Source organism: Gorilla gorilla, chromosome 2 (genome assembly GCF_029281585.2).
Source record: "Gorilla gorilla gorilla isolate KB3781 chromosome 2, NHGRI_mGorGor1-v2.1_pri, whole genome shotgun sequence".
Taxonomy (NCBI): domain Eukaryota; kingdom Metazoa; phylum Chordata; class Mammalia; order Primates; family Hominidae; genus Gorilla; species Gorilla gorilla.
The window spans coordinates 25,095,718-25,109,964 of NC_086017.1; the positions used below are offsets into that span (position 1 = coordinate 25,095,718).

General features: G+C 47.9%; 1 protein-coding gene across 3 annotated transcripts in view; it reads right to left on the reverse strand.

The window, feature by feature from the left end:
* SH3BP5 (SH3 domain binding protein 5) overlaps window positions 1-14,247 on the reverse strand; it is a 78,248-nt gene that overhangs the window by 15,105 nt on the left and 48,896 nt on the right. The gene's annotated exons all lie outside the window — the stretch shown is intronic.

Consider the following 14,247-nt stretch of genomic DNA (forward strand, 5'->3'; position numbering starts at 1 on the left):
ATCTCTGCCTCTTCACTCCTGGCACCCACAGGTTCTCATAGATGCCAGACAGGGCAATGGACCCCTGATGGGGGAGTGAGCACCAAATCAGTGAGTGAACAATTTCCACAGTTCTGGGCCCAATGGATGAGATAAACACATCAGCCCCTGGCCAGAATCTGACATGGCAAACCAGCCCATCGTGGGACAGGTACAGCCAACCCCACAGCCTTTCTCAGAAGCTCTGCCTCACTCGAGGCCTGTCACCTTCCCTGCCCAGATCTGTGGCTCAACTCATGGCAAGTCAGAACCAGGAAGGCCCCCAGAGATCATGGTCCAAAGACTTCACTCTATAGAAGGGGGACCTTAGCTGAGAGGACACAGCCTTTCCTGAGATCACACAGCTGACTAGAAGCAGAGCTGTGCCAGACTCCAGCCAGTATGGTTCCAGCCCAGCACTGTCACTCTGCCAGACAGTCTCCCACTCAACTCACACCCACTGACACCAGCGACAGGCCAAGTATGGCACCAGGCAGGCAAAGAGAAGGACCTAATTAATTAACACAACATGGTCCCTGCTTTCAAGGAGCATCAGGTGGGAGAACCAACACCAACTGTAGCTGACCACCATGTCTAGAGCTGCCCCCACTACATGCGTCTACTGATTGTTCAAAATGTGATTAATCCCAGCCAGGTGCAGTGGCTCACACCTGTAATCCCAGCACTATGGGAGGCAGGCGGATCACTTGAGGTCAGGAATTAAAGACCAGTCTGGTCAACATGGTGAAACCCCACCTCTACTAAAAATACAAAAATTAGCCAGGCATGGTGGTGGGCACCTATAATCCCAGCTACTTGGGAGGCTGAGGCAGAAGAATCACTTGAACTCAAGAGGCAGAGGCTGCAGTGAGCCGAGATTGCACCACTGCACTCCAGCCTGGGTGACAGAGTGAGACTCCATCTCAAAAAAAAAAAAAAGTGATTAATCCCAATTGAATGTAAGACATCCCTAATCTTAAAGACTTAGTACAAAAAAAGAATATTAAATATCTCAATAATTTTTATTATATGATGAAATAATATTTTGGATATATTAAATTAAATTAAACATATTATTAAAATTAATTTCAGTTGGGTGCAATGGATCCCACCTCTATTCCAGCACTTTGGGGGGCCAAGGCAGGAGGACCACTTGAGGCCAGGTATTCAAGACCAGCCTGGGAAACATAGCAAGACCCCACTTCTGGAAAAAATTAAAAAATTATCCGAGCATGGTGGCACATGGCTGTATTCCCCACTCCTTGGGAGCCTGAGGCAGGAGACCGCTTGAGGTTACAGTGAAATACAATTATGCCGCTGCACTCCAACCTGGGTAACACAATGAGACCCTGCTTCTTAAATAAATAAAATTTAAAGATTAAATTCACAGAGGCTGGGCACAGTGGCTCAAACCTGTAATCCCAGCACTTTGGGAGGCTGAGGCAGGTGGATCACAAGGTCAGGAGTTTGAGACCAGTCTGGCCAACATGGCGAAACCCTATCTCTACTAAAAATACAAAAATTAGCCGGGTGTGGTGGCATACGCCTGTAGTCCCAGCTACTCGGAAGGCTGAGGCAGAAGAATCGTTTGAACCTGGGAGGTGGAGGTGCAGTGAGCCGAGATCACGCCATTGCACTCCAGCCTGGGTGACAAGAGCGAAATTCTGTCTCAAAAAAAAAAAAAAATTAATTTCACCATTTTATCTCTCCCCATCTTTCCTTTTTTACTGTGACCACAGGGAAACTTACAATTATACAGGTGATTCCAATTCTATTTCTTGTGGACAGTAGATACCTTTACCCCAAGATGGGCCATGTGATGGCAGCTGTGTGACTGCATGAGAAATCAGCACTGAAACATCACAGTCACCACTCTACAGGCTCACCTTGAATTCCCCAGCAGGGCAGAAGCCACAAACCCGCCTCTGCAGCATCCCACCACCCTCCCTCGTCCCACCACCCTCCCTCGGTTAACCACATCCCCAGGTCAGTTACATAAGCCCTGGTAGGACGTCCCTAGGGCAGCCCCTGGGACTCGGGAAGAGGGGAACTACAGGGACCCCACCCTTCCCCAAGCAATTCTTACATGACTTCGAGGAAGTCTTCAGAAACCACAGGCTGAGGACGCTTTGTGAAGAAGGTTAAAGAAGGGGGAACAAAAAAATCAGAGACTCAGAGCACGCCAGCCCCCAAGGCAAAGAACAGCTTTCCCGAGCACTCTGTGATTGTGTACTGCATACCAGACCCAGACCCAGCCCTCCAGGCGACGATGACAATCAGATGGAGACCTGAACCAAGCATGGAGTGGACACTCAGAAGTCTGTAATACAACGCTGTATGTGACAGTGCCACAGCAGGAAGGGAAGTATGGCAGGGAATGTGAAGGAGAAATTATTTCCAGTACAAAGAACCAAGGAAGGCCTCTTAGAGGAGGAGGATCCTGAACTACGGACTAAGGACACAAATGATTTGAAAACATGGGCTGATGAGGTGGGGGGCAGAAGGAAGGATTTGAGACTCTAAAGACATATTACAAAACAGAGTGCCTGTAGGAGATTTGATGATACCTCAGATCAAATTTTTAAAAAGGACTTGAGTGAAGACCTTGAATGAATGCCAGGCTAAACCTTCAACCAAAGTGGCCCAGGGACCTGCCCCTGCTGTGGACTCACCATGTGGCCCTGGGACCAGTCGCCCACTTCCACTCAGGTGTGCCTCAGCTACACAAGGAGAACAAGGATGCCCACCCTCCCTAGAGCTGACCAACTCACCCCCCAACCCCTGCCCCACACCTCGTGCCTCCAGGCCCATTAGTGATTCTTAGTTCTTTCATGTGAGGACAGCCCTGCAGGGCCTCCGCAGGCCAAGCTGCTGGGAACAAGAGGAAGCAGAGGGAACCTGTCACCTTAAAAGCCACTCCACCCCCTACCCATAGGTGGCCTCTCCTACCTATATGCTTCACACCAACTCCAGGAGACAGGATGAATCCCACAGGATCCTAAAATGGGATTTGTATTTGCTTTTTTAGGAATTTTTCAGTATTTCAATTCAGCAACATTTAAGGGTAAACTCTCTTCTCCCAGTTCTCTCTGCTTCAGTTATGAATCCCTTATTTCTTCAAGCAAGAAAAGATGCTCTCTTGACGGCCTTCTGAAAGGTGGCTGCTGTACCACAGGCCCAGCACCTCTTCACACCCTCTGCCATGTATCTGATGAGTTCCAAATAAGAGAACCAGATCTCTACAAAGGAAAAGAGGAAGCCCATGTGAAGCTGCCTTTGAGAAGAACATGCGCTGTCAAATTCCGGACAAGCGTCTGAAGTTTCTGCGAGATTCCTTCTCCTGTACAGTGACATCAGATAAATGTTTGCCTTGCCATATCACAGGTACAACTAATGTGAGGCCTCATTCCACATTTAACCCACAGAAACCAGATGCCACCTCTCCATAATTCATGCACTTACCGGTTCATTCACTCAAGTAAGCACTGGGCACCTGTCATGCCCCACTGTCTATTCTCTCTATTCGTTGTGGTCTCAATGGGAGGCAATATCTCAGCTAAAGACCCTCACTTCCCAGCCCTCACTACAACTGGTCCCTCTGGTAAGTGACAGCTAATGAGAGGTAAATGAACACTGAGTGAGATTTCCAGGAAGGCTCCTGTTATGGACTGAATGTTTGTGCCCACCCAAATTTACATATTGAAGCCCTAATCCCTAATGTGATTATATTAGGAAGTGGGGCCTTTGGGAGCCATATTAGTCCATTCTTGTACTGCTATAAAGAAATACCTATGGGCCGGGCATGGTGGCTCACGCCTGGAATCCCAGCACTTTGGGGAGGCCAAGGCAGGTGGATCACTTGAGGCCAGGAATTCAAGACTAGCCTGCCCAACATGGTGAAACACCGTCTCTACTAAAAATACAAAAAAATTAGCCGGGTGTGGTGGCAGAAGTCTATAGTCCCAGCTACTCGGGAGGCTGAGGCAGGAGAATCACCTGAACCCAGGAGGCGGAGGTTGCAGTGAGCTAAGATCACACCATTGCACTCTAGCCTGGGTGACAGAGCAACACTCTATCTCAACAAAAAAAAAAAAGAAAGAAAGAAAGAAAGAAATACCTGAGGCTGCGTAATTTATAAAGAAAAGAGGCTTAACTGGCTCACAGTTCAGCAGGCTGTACAAGAAGCCTGATTCTGGTATCTGCTCGGCTTCTGGGGAGGCCTCAGGATACTTACAATCATGGCAGAAGGCAAAGGGGGAGCAAGGCATCTCACAAAGTGCCTGGACTTGGATCCTGGGTGCGGGGAAAGTGTAACACACTTTTTTTTTGTTGGTTGGTTGGTTGTCTGAGACTGAATCTCACTCTATCGCCCAGGCTGGAGTATAGTGGTGCGATCTTGGCTCAATGCAACCTCTGCCTCCCGGGTTCAAGTAATTCTCCTGCCTCAGCCTCCTGAGTAGCTGGGACTACAGGTCCATGCCACCACCATTGGACAGTCTCCCCGCCAGCAATACATGGCAAGAGTAGCTGCTAAGACACCAATAATAATTTTTGTATTTTTAGTAGAGACAGGGTTTCGCCATGTTGGCCAAGCTGGTCTCAAACTCCTGACCTCAGATGATCTACCTGCCTCGGCCTCCCAAAGTGCTGGGATTACAGGATTGCAGGTGTGAGCCACCACACCCAGTCGCTACACACTTCTAAACCAGATCTCATGAGAACTCTTTGTCGAAACAACAGTACTTGGGGGGTGGTGCTAAACCATTCATGAGAAACAGCCTCCATGATTAAATCATCTCCCACCAAGCCCCACCTCCAACATCGTTGATTACAATTCGACATGAGATTTGGGAGGGAGCACAGACCCAAACCTTATCAGGAAGTAATTAGGGTTAGATGAGGTCCTGAGGGTGGGACCCTCACGAGGAGATCAGTGCCCTTGTAAGAAGGGGAAGAGAGAGAGATCTCTCCCTCTGGTGCCCTCTGGTGCACTGAGGAAGCACCATGCTGTCAAAAGGTCTCCTAGGGGGGGAAGGTCTCCTAGGGAAGATTCTGCAAAGCAGGAGGGTATCAGGCAGCAGGCCAGGCCAAGACAGGAAGCACCAAAGAGTTTACACACTTATCTAACTGAGGAAAGTTTAACTGCGACATTGCTTCTCAGTGTCATCACAAAACACAGGACTTCCAAAGTCAGAAACCAATCAATTTCACAATCCCGGAGAGAGCTGGCTATCTGGTTCTCACCATCATACGAAAGATGACACCTAGAGATCTTTGGTACAACCGATAACATTTTACCTTCACATCGTAATAAAGGCCCCAGGCCCTGGTATTTAATACATTATTTGAATAGGGCTCTATGCTCTCAGGTCCTGTGGTGTGCACAAGTCATGCAGTGATTCACTCACAGCAGAGAAACCCAATCAGCCAGCGGAAGAAGTGAGGCCCTGCTTGTAATAGTACTAAAGAGGAAAATGCTAGCAGAGCTTGGTTTGAGGTATAAGATGCAACACAGAAAAAATGTTAAATACCTTCATGACTTACAGACACTAACAGCTTTCATGGGAAGAGCTCCATGGAGAAAATTTTAAAAGGCAGCTTATGGGCTGGGCGCAGTAACACACCTGTAATCCCAGCACTTTGGAAGGCCAAGGCGGGTGGATCACTTGAGGCCAGGAGTTCAAGACCAGCTTGGCCAACATGGTGAAACCCCGCCTCTACCTAAATACAAAAATTAGCTGGGCATGGTTGTGGGAGCCTGTACTCCCAGCTACTCAGGAGACTGAGGCAGGAGAATCACTTGAATCCAGGAAGTGGAGGTTGCAGCAAGCCAAGATCGTGCCACTGCACTCCAGCCTGGGCAACAAAGTGAGACTCTGTCTCAAAAAAAAAAAAAAAAAAAAAAAAAAAGCCTGCTCATAAATGAATGTGATAAGTGACCTTCATTAGACACCGTGACTGTGAAGCCCTTGGAAATGTGGAAATGTAGAGCATTCCACGAAGGGTCATCGGCAAAAGAGGTGGCGGGTAGAGAAGCCTGGCATTGTTGAGGCTGCAGTCATGCCCCTCCGACTCAACTTCCACTGTTGCCCACAATGGCTCTTGGGGAGGAACAAGAGCATCTGCACATTTGCATTGGCTACAACAAAGGCCCAAGACAGGAGGGAGTTTACAGACCTCCCAGCTCACGCCCCTCATTTTTCAAAGGAGAGCCCAGAATAGGTGATGTCACATAGCTGTTTAGTGGCCCCCAGAGCCAGGAAGCCACAGCCCCTGACCCCTAGTCTGGAGCTATTTCAGCTCAACCATGCAGTGTGTACCCCCGGGAGTAACTCATTAACACAGTCACCGGACAATTGGACAGTCTCCCTGCCAGCAATACATGGCAAGAACAGCTGCTAGGGCACCAAAGACAAGATGGAAACCCCACTATGCACAGGATTGCTACCTCCTGCCTGCGGCTCCCGTCCTGAAGCCTTACGCAGGTCCAGCTGACAGGCCCGTGGTTAGCTCCAGCAACTGCAAAGGAGGTGGCTGCCCAAAGTCATATTCTAGCAGGTGGTAGCTCCAAGTCAGGAAGAGAGCTCTCAAGACCAGACCAACCTAGTATCTGACTACTCACAAACCTACAGGTCTGGATACAGATGATTACAAAGGAGAAAATAATCATAGCAGTTACTGCTTTAGCATTTATTCTGTTTCAGATAATGTGTATAAAGTGTTCTGAATATAGCACATTTATACTATATAGTATATAGATATAGTACATCATTTAAGTCTCAAAATAACCCTACAGGCCTAACCCAGAGCTTTCATTCTAAATTTTCTTTTTTTCTTGAGATGGAGTTTTGCTCTTGCCACCCAGGCTGGAGTGCAATGGTGCGATCTCGGCTCACTGAAATCTCCACCTCCTGGGTTCAAATGATTCTCCTGCCTCAGCCTCCCAAGTAGCTGGGATTACAGGTGCCCGCCACCATGCCCAGCTGATTTTTGTATTTTTAGTAGATACGAAACAGGGTTTTTTAGTAGATAACAACGGGATTTCACCATGTTGGCCAGGCTGAACTCCTGACCTTAGATGATCCGCCCGCCTCAGCCTCCCAAAGTGCTGGGATCACAGGGGTGAGCCACCACGCCCAGCCTCATTCTAAACTTCTATTCAACACCAGTTGCCGGTGCTGCAAACTCCTGACAAAGAAGTACCAGTCAAGGCAGCGCAGCCTTAGCTCTCCACACAAATCAAGGACACAGGGGCCACCGTCACACAGGTCGGGATGGACAGGGAGGTTTGGAGGGTGTAAGATTTGCAGAGACCGCCAACGAGGAGCAGAGGAGAAGTGGGGAGAAGGCCTGCTGCTGTAGGAGCTGAGCTCATCCCCAACCAGAGTCCCGAAAATGGGGTCTAGAGAGGCTGATCCTGAAAGCCCTCATGCCTGCCTGAGCTTAGCCTCCTACCCCCCACCACACAGTCTCACCTGCTCTGAGGAACAACTTGGACCCCATTCACAGGTGAGCCAGGAGCATGAATGAGATGCAGAGAGGGACGGGGCAGGCAAAATTTCCCCACCTAGAGGCACAGGCCTCCTACTGCCTTCCCCACTCCCCTTTCTAAATGTCTTTAGTAGTTAAAATCCAAAAGGACTCTGGGGTTTACTTGGGAATGGTCAGGCTCAGTATGCATACACCCCCCAGCACTTGGCCAAAGCAATGATGGAGCAAAAGAAGCTTCCGGAACCTCCTGGATGCCTGGACATGGATTGGGAGGAAGGAATGCCCCACTTTCTTCTAGAGAAAGTTGGAAAGATACCAGCCCAGGGCGAAGCAGGCTCTGCGTGAGGTGAGCAGTGACCCTGCAGGCACGGGGTGGCAGAACCCGGAGGAGAGAGAAGCCCCAGCCAAATGACAGGTGGGCCAGCTTCTACCCCTCATGCTTCGCTGGAGGAATCTCACCCCCACAGGGCCCGGGGCAAGGCCCCTGCTGGATGGGGGCAACCACTTGGTAGGAAGCCTCTGTCCTTTTTAACTTGATACTGTTTCGTCCTTGCCTCTTTACAGTGAATGTCACAGGCACTGCTGGAAAGAACCCCTCCCCCGGCTAGAAGCTCATGAAGAAAAGCATCAGAGGCCTTTCCAACCCAACCAAGGAAGATCAAAAACCTTTGAAAACATGGTCAATAACCCCTGGGGGGTCTCAGTGAGGGAGGGATGGGCAGGACAAACATCAAAATGGACAAGAGACAAGGATGTCTGTTCTCAGCTTTATTAAAGCCGTGGTTTTCTGCCTATATTCTGAGGAATCCCAGGGACCGCAAGTTCATGGACTGCCTGAGTCCTTCCAACCTGCAAGCTGCCCATCCTGCACTCCCCCTTCAACTCCTGAATGATGCTTCATTGAAGAGGACCAGAGATAGAAACTGGCCATTCTGATAGCACCGTTTTACCCGAGGATGTCTGGCATGTATTTTAATCCAAATTATCTCAGAACAAAGTTTCATTTGAAAACATCTTCTGGAGAGAATTCCATTAAGCCCATTTAGTTCCTTGATTATTTTTCACACCGAGGTGCTTCTAATTTTTCATTTTTATTTAGTCAAAATTATTCTCCTGAGGATTGATTCCTTTCTATTTCAAATAGATTTGATTGAATGAACAGTTTCATCCATATCAAATTTTACTAAATGTAGCTTGTGGCATGGAGTTTTTCATTATTTCTATCAAAATTTTCCTGAATCAGTTTCTTAAAGATCTAAAAATTTGGTGAGGCGTGGTAACTCATGCCTGTAATCCTAGCACTTTGGGAGGCTGAGGCAGGCAGATCACCTGAGGTCAGGAGTTCAAGACCAGCTTGGCCAACATGGCGAAACCCCATCTCTAATAAAAATACAAAAATTAGCTGGGCCTGGTGGCAGGCACCTACAATCCCAGCTACTCAGGGGGCTGAGGCAGTAGAATCATTTGAACCTGGGAGGTGGAGGTTGCAGTGAGCCGAGATCGCACCACTGCATTCCAGCTTAGGCAACAAGAGCGAAACTCTGTCTCGGGAAAAGAAACAAAAAAAAAAAAGATCTAAAAATTTGTCAAACATAGGGGACATCATTTTTTCTCGGTCCCAAAGGTTACCATGTACAGTCTGAGCCATTATCAGTTTAATAGTGTTATTTCTCCCAACAATGTATATTACAAAGTAAACAAGAAATCTATGGTATGTATCTACCCTTAGAGAAATGAGAAAACCACGGGCAGTCTTAAGAGAGACAGCGCCTGCAGCTGTACCATAGACAGACTACAGAGCCCTTTAATATGTCGGAGCAGCAAGAGAGTTTTGCAGGGTTAGAAACATCAAGGTCAAATGGTTTTGTTCCAGCCTGAGCTTAAAGGTGAACTTTTTAAAAATAAAAATGTAAAAGCTACTACTTGCTTCAAAATACAGCTAGGAGTAAGAAGGGAGAGCTGGGGGTGGGGGTAAAGATGAAACAGGATTGCCCCAAGGTTGGTAATAGAAGCTGGATGACAAACATCCAAGGTTCCATTACACTGTTGTCTATTTTGCATATATTTGAAAGTTTTGACCCCAGTTTCTGGCAAGACAATCCCTACTGCCAACAGTCATCCAGACTAACCAGGGGTGAGTCTGACTCAAGGGTTTCGGTTGGGGGCATCAGGGAAGGTTCATCAAGCACTGAGCCCACCTCTGCTTATCTTCAGTACTAGACACCAGCCTGCAGTTCACCTCTGGACACGGCATGTTCATACACACCACCCAGAGGGCTTCCCATTGCACTCATGAAGCACCGGTTCCTCTGCCTTAAGCTGGCACTATTTGTCACCCTACAGAATCTCCCTAATTCATGTAAAAGCTGGCAGGAGGATGGTCTTGGGCCTTATGTTTCCACAGGGCACTACTTAGCCTGAGTCAGTGTGCCTAGGCTAGTCAGCCGACTGATGTCTATGACCTGTCCCCACACTTCCATCCTCTCACAATTACAAGCAGCTTACAGGGCCTGCCAGCTACACACAGCAGGCCTCCGGGAACGACGCATCCCAAATCAAATCCTTCCTGTTGCTGCAGCAACACCATAGATGCCAGGCTCTTCCTGCCCACCCTAGCCAGAAGGGTGCACCCACATTCCTCCTCATCCTCCTCCTGCTCTCACCTTCATGCTCTAGCAGTGTGCCACCGGCTAGAGAATCGACTGGCCAGGTGCGAGGTAGGGGCCTGAGCCGGGGGTAGACAGCAGTACCCAAAAGGAAAAAAACCCCACAACAGCACCCCAGGGTACCACCACCAAACCTAGACTCCTCACCCACAGAACCAAATAACAGGGTCTTTGCGCTCAGGGAGACGGAGACAATGTAGACCAATTGTTTTATTTTCTAGGAGAAAATTTCAGAGCCTAACAAATAAATTGGCCTGCTCAAAGCATCAAGCCTGGGTATTCTATCAGCCCCAATCCAAGCTGCCTTCCCTGCCAGCCAGCCACACAGCCATCCCCGACATCACACTCTCGCACTCTCTCTGTCCCCAAAACACACACGCAACATGCTCCACCTCTTAATTCTTCAAATGTGTGCAAACTCACAGAGCTCCTCCACTGCGGTGGGTTTCCCTGAGCTCAGCAGGGCTATATCTTCCTCCCTGCACGTCCACTCACAATTCTCTTCCATCTCTGCCTTTGTCCCCCACCTATACTGTCATTCCCAGGACCCACAAAACACCAGCATCTCTTAAGACACACACACACCAATCAGGGAAGCTATTTCATCCTCCACTGGGATGCACGATGCAGACCCAGGCCACGAACCTGGTCATTGCCTGACATTGTGAGGGAGTGGAGAGCCCTGCTTTATGCCGCACGACGGCGGAGAACAGGAATATTGCACGCTGGGAAAGTCCATGTGTTCTGTAATTATGCCTCATGACATTCCTTTGCGGTTAATGAGTAGCTGCCAGTTTCCAGTCACAAGGGTGGAGCATAGGAGTGGAGAAGTGGATGTATAAAGAACTGGGATGCCAGAAGACGAAAGAGCATCTCCCTCTCCTAAGCTATAGCTATAGCTAATTTTTGTATTTTTAGTAGAAACAGGGTTTCACCATGTTGGCCAGGCTGGTCAAGAGTGAAACACGGTCCCCCAACAACAAAAAACACATTTTGATGCCGTGCACAAAACTGGCATTGATTTGACCAGGACAACTGGACCAGTGACAACTGGGCCACTATGAGGCCATGGTCTGTGTCAAGAGAACCAGGAAGAGCAGAGTATATCCCTGGCACCAACAATAACCATTGTCTTGGGTCTACAACCTTGAACAAGGACCTGAAGGCATCAGATTCCCTTGGCAGAGCTCTGATCCCCCGACTCCTACCTCTCTCCTTCCTCTCCAGTGGAAGAACCAGGTGGCCAGTTGCTCCCTCCCCCAGTCCTGCCTCTCTGCAGGTACACACTTCTCTGCCTGGGGGTTGCGAGCGTAACACCCACTCCTCCAGTAACTGCTCCCCAAGTGCATGGTTCCACCTGCACCATGTGGACAAACAAGCCCCCTGTAGCTCTCCAATCTTAACACACCATAATGGCAACAAAAGAAATATTTTGGGCCGGGTGCAGTGGCTCACGCCTGTAATCCCAGCACCTTGGGAGGCTGAGGCAGGTGGATTACATGAGATCAGGAGGTCGAGATCAGCCTGGCCAACATGGTGAAACCCTTTTTCTACTAAAAATACAAAAAATTAGACGGGCGCGGTGGTGCATGCCTATAATCCCAGCTACTCAGGAGGCTGAGGCAGGAGAATTGCTTGAACCTGGGAGGCGGAGGTTGCAGTGATGAGCCGAGATTGCGCCACTGCACTCCAGCATGAGGTGACAAGAGTGAAACACGGTCCCCTCCCCCAAAAAAAAGCACATTTTGATGCCTTGCACAAAACTGGCATTGATTTGACCAGGACAATTGAGCCACTATGAGGCCGTATTCTGTGTCAAGAGAACCAGGAAGAACAGAGTATATCCCTAGCACCAACAATAACCATTGTCTTGGGTCTACAACCTTGAACAAGTCACTAAACTTTTCAGATTGGAATGCCAAGGCCTCTGCTAACTCCAAGGAAGCCTCAGTTACAGTACTGAAAATACATAATTACAGCAGGGACCCATGAGGAAAGTTCTGTAATGCAGTATCTGGCTTAAACGACATATGCAAATTGTGAGCAGCAGACTAGTTAACCACAAGCTATGCTGCTTTTGCTATCTTATTTATTGCTGTGCAAGTTTGCAAATTTTCCATAATAAAAAAGTTTACAAAATTGCTTCTCAATACATTTCTTAATCAGCTGTTGCTTTGCTATTTATCTACCACACAGTTCTTTCTTTAAACTCGAAATTATGTCACTGGGTTAAGCAATAGCATAATTTGAGGGGAAAAGGGAGGTCCATACTATTTATCAAGACAAAAAATAACCACGGTTTCTAGTCAAATGTTTTAAACCAATCACAATAAAACTTTTTTTAAACAGCTGGGGAAATTTGAAAAAGGCCTGGATACTAGATGATATTTAAAAACTAATTTTGTTAGGTGTAAAAATGTGACCTTTTAAAGGTTCTTATCTGTTAGAGATACATATCTAAATATTTAGGTGTGCGGTGATAAATCTATGAACAGCTTTAAAATAATCAAGGAAAAAGCTAGAGAGGGAGGGTGGACAAAACCTGATTGGCAAGAGGTTAACAATTGTTGACGCTGGTGATGGGCACGTGTGGTCCACTGATTATTCTACTTTTGCAGAAATTCCATAATAAAAAGTTGTAAAGAAATATTTTTTGAAGGCGTTGGTTCATCAGTTATCACTTTTGTTCTTTACCTTCCACATAATCACAAAACTCAAGAAAACGCTTACTAAAAGAATAGGGAAAACCAAAAATATTTGTCAGTGGTTGTCCTCATTAAAGGCAACATTTCAAATAAATGAGCAAACAAAAGTAAAACAAGACCAGCTGCGGTGGCTCACGCCTGTAATCTCAGCACTTTGGGAGGCCGAGGCAGGTGGATCACATGAGGCCAGAAGTTCAAGACCAGCCCGGCCAACATGGCAAAACCCCATCTCTACTAAAAGTACAAAAATTAGCTGAGTGTGGTGGCAGGCGCCTGTAGTCCGAGCTACTCAGGTGACTGAGGCACGACAATCCCTTGAACCCAGGAAAGGGGGGCTGCAGTAAGCCGAGGTTGCACCACTGCACTCCAGCCTGAGCAACAGAGCGAGACCCTGTCTCAAAAAAAGAAAAAGAAATATCAAAGATTGCCAATGAGGGGAGGTAAACAGTCAAAATGTTACCCAAACAAGAGACAGGTTTACAAGGCTGAGCTGCTCATGGTCCCTCAAAGCCCATATTACCCACATGCAATCTTTTAAGATGTACGGGAAATGAAGGGGCCGAGCAATGGCCCCAATAGCCTGTTAGTGGCCACACCACTCCAGTTGTCCGAAAGTTCTCATCTCTAACTTCAATCTCTTCTGCGATGATTTAAAGCTCTCAGCTCTTTCTCTGTCCCTAGCAGAGACAGAAAAACAACAAAACATGCCCACTTATAATTACAAAGCACTAAATCAGGATAGAGCACTTTCAAGGAGAGCCAAAACCAAACTGCAGGCACCTGGATAAGCCCTGTCCCTCCCCACAACTCCACCTCTACTGCCCTGATGGAGGGAGGATAAAGGAGCCAGGACAGGGGTGTTTATGAAACCTCTACTATATGCCAGGTGTGAAGCCACAGAGTCCAGCCCATAGCCCTGCTAGAAGTATTGTCAGACCCATTTTACACCCAAAGAAACTGGTGAAGGCACTGGTCCAAGGTCACAGGGCTAGAAAGGAAGGAGACTGGGACTCATACCCAGGTCTCCGACTGTGACCACCTGGAGAGAAGAAGCACCAATGCAGGGCCCCATATTATCCCCCCTCTCCAGTGGTATATTATCTATTAAGTTTGACGTTTCACTGAACCAGCTGCTCCTCTGGCCGTGCTTAAGTAAGCTTCACTGAAGCTTACAAGACTGACTCTCTAGACTGTAGATCCTGATGGGAACCCACAGTTTGATAAACTCTCTCCATGCCACCATCTGCACACCCATTTTGCCAAGCCCTCTCTCTACAGGGCATCCAAAGGCCTCACAATCCCTGTTCAACCCCTCCTTACCGCCTAGTTCTGGAAGCCTCTGCACATGTATCCAGCATGGGTTCTTT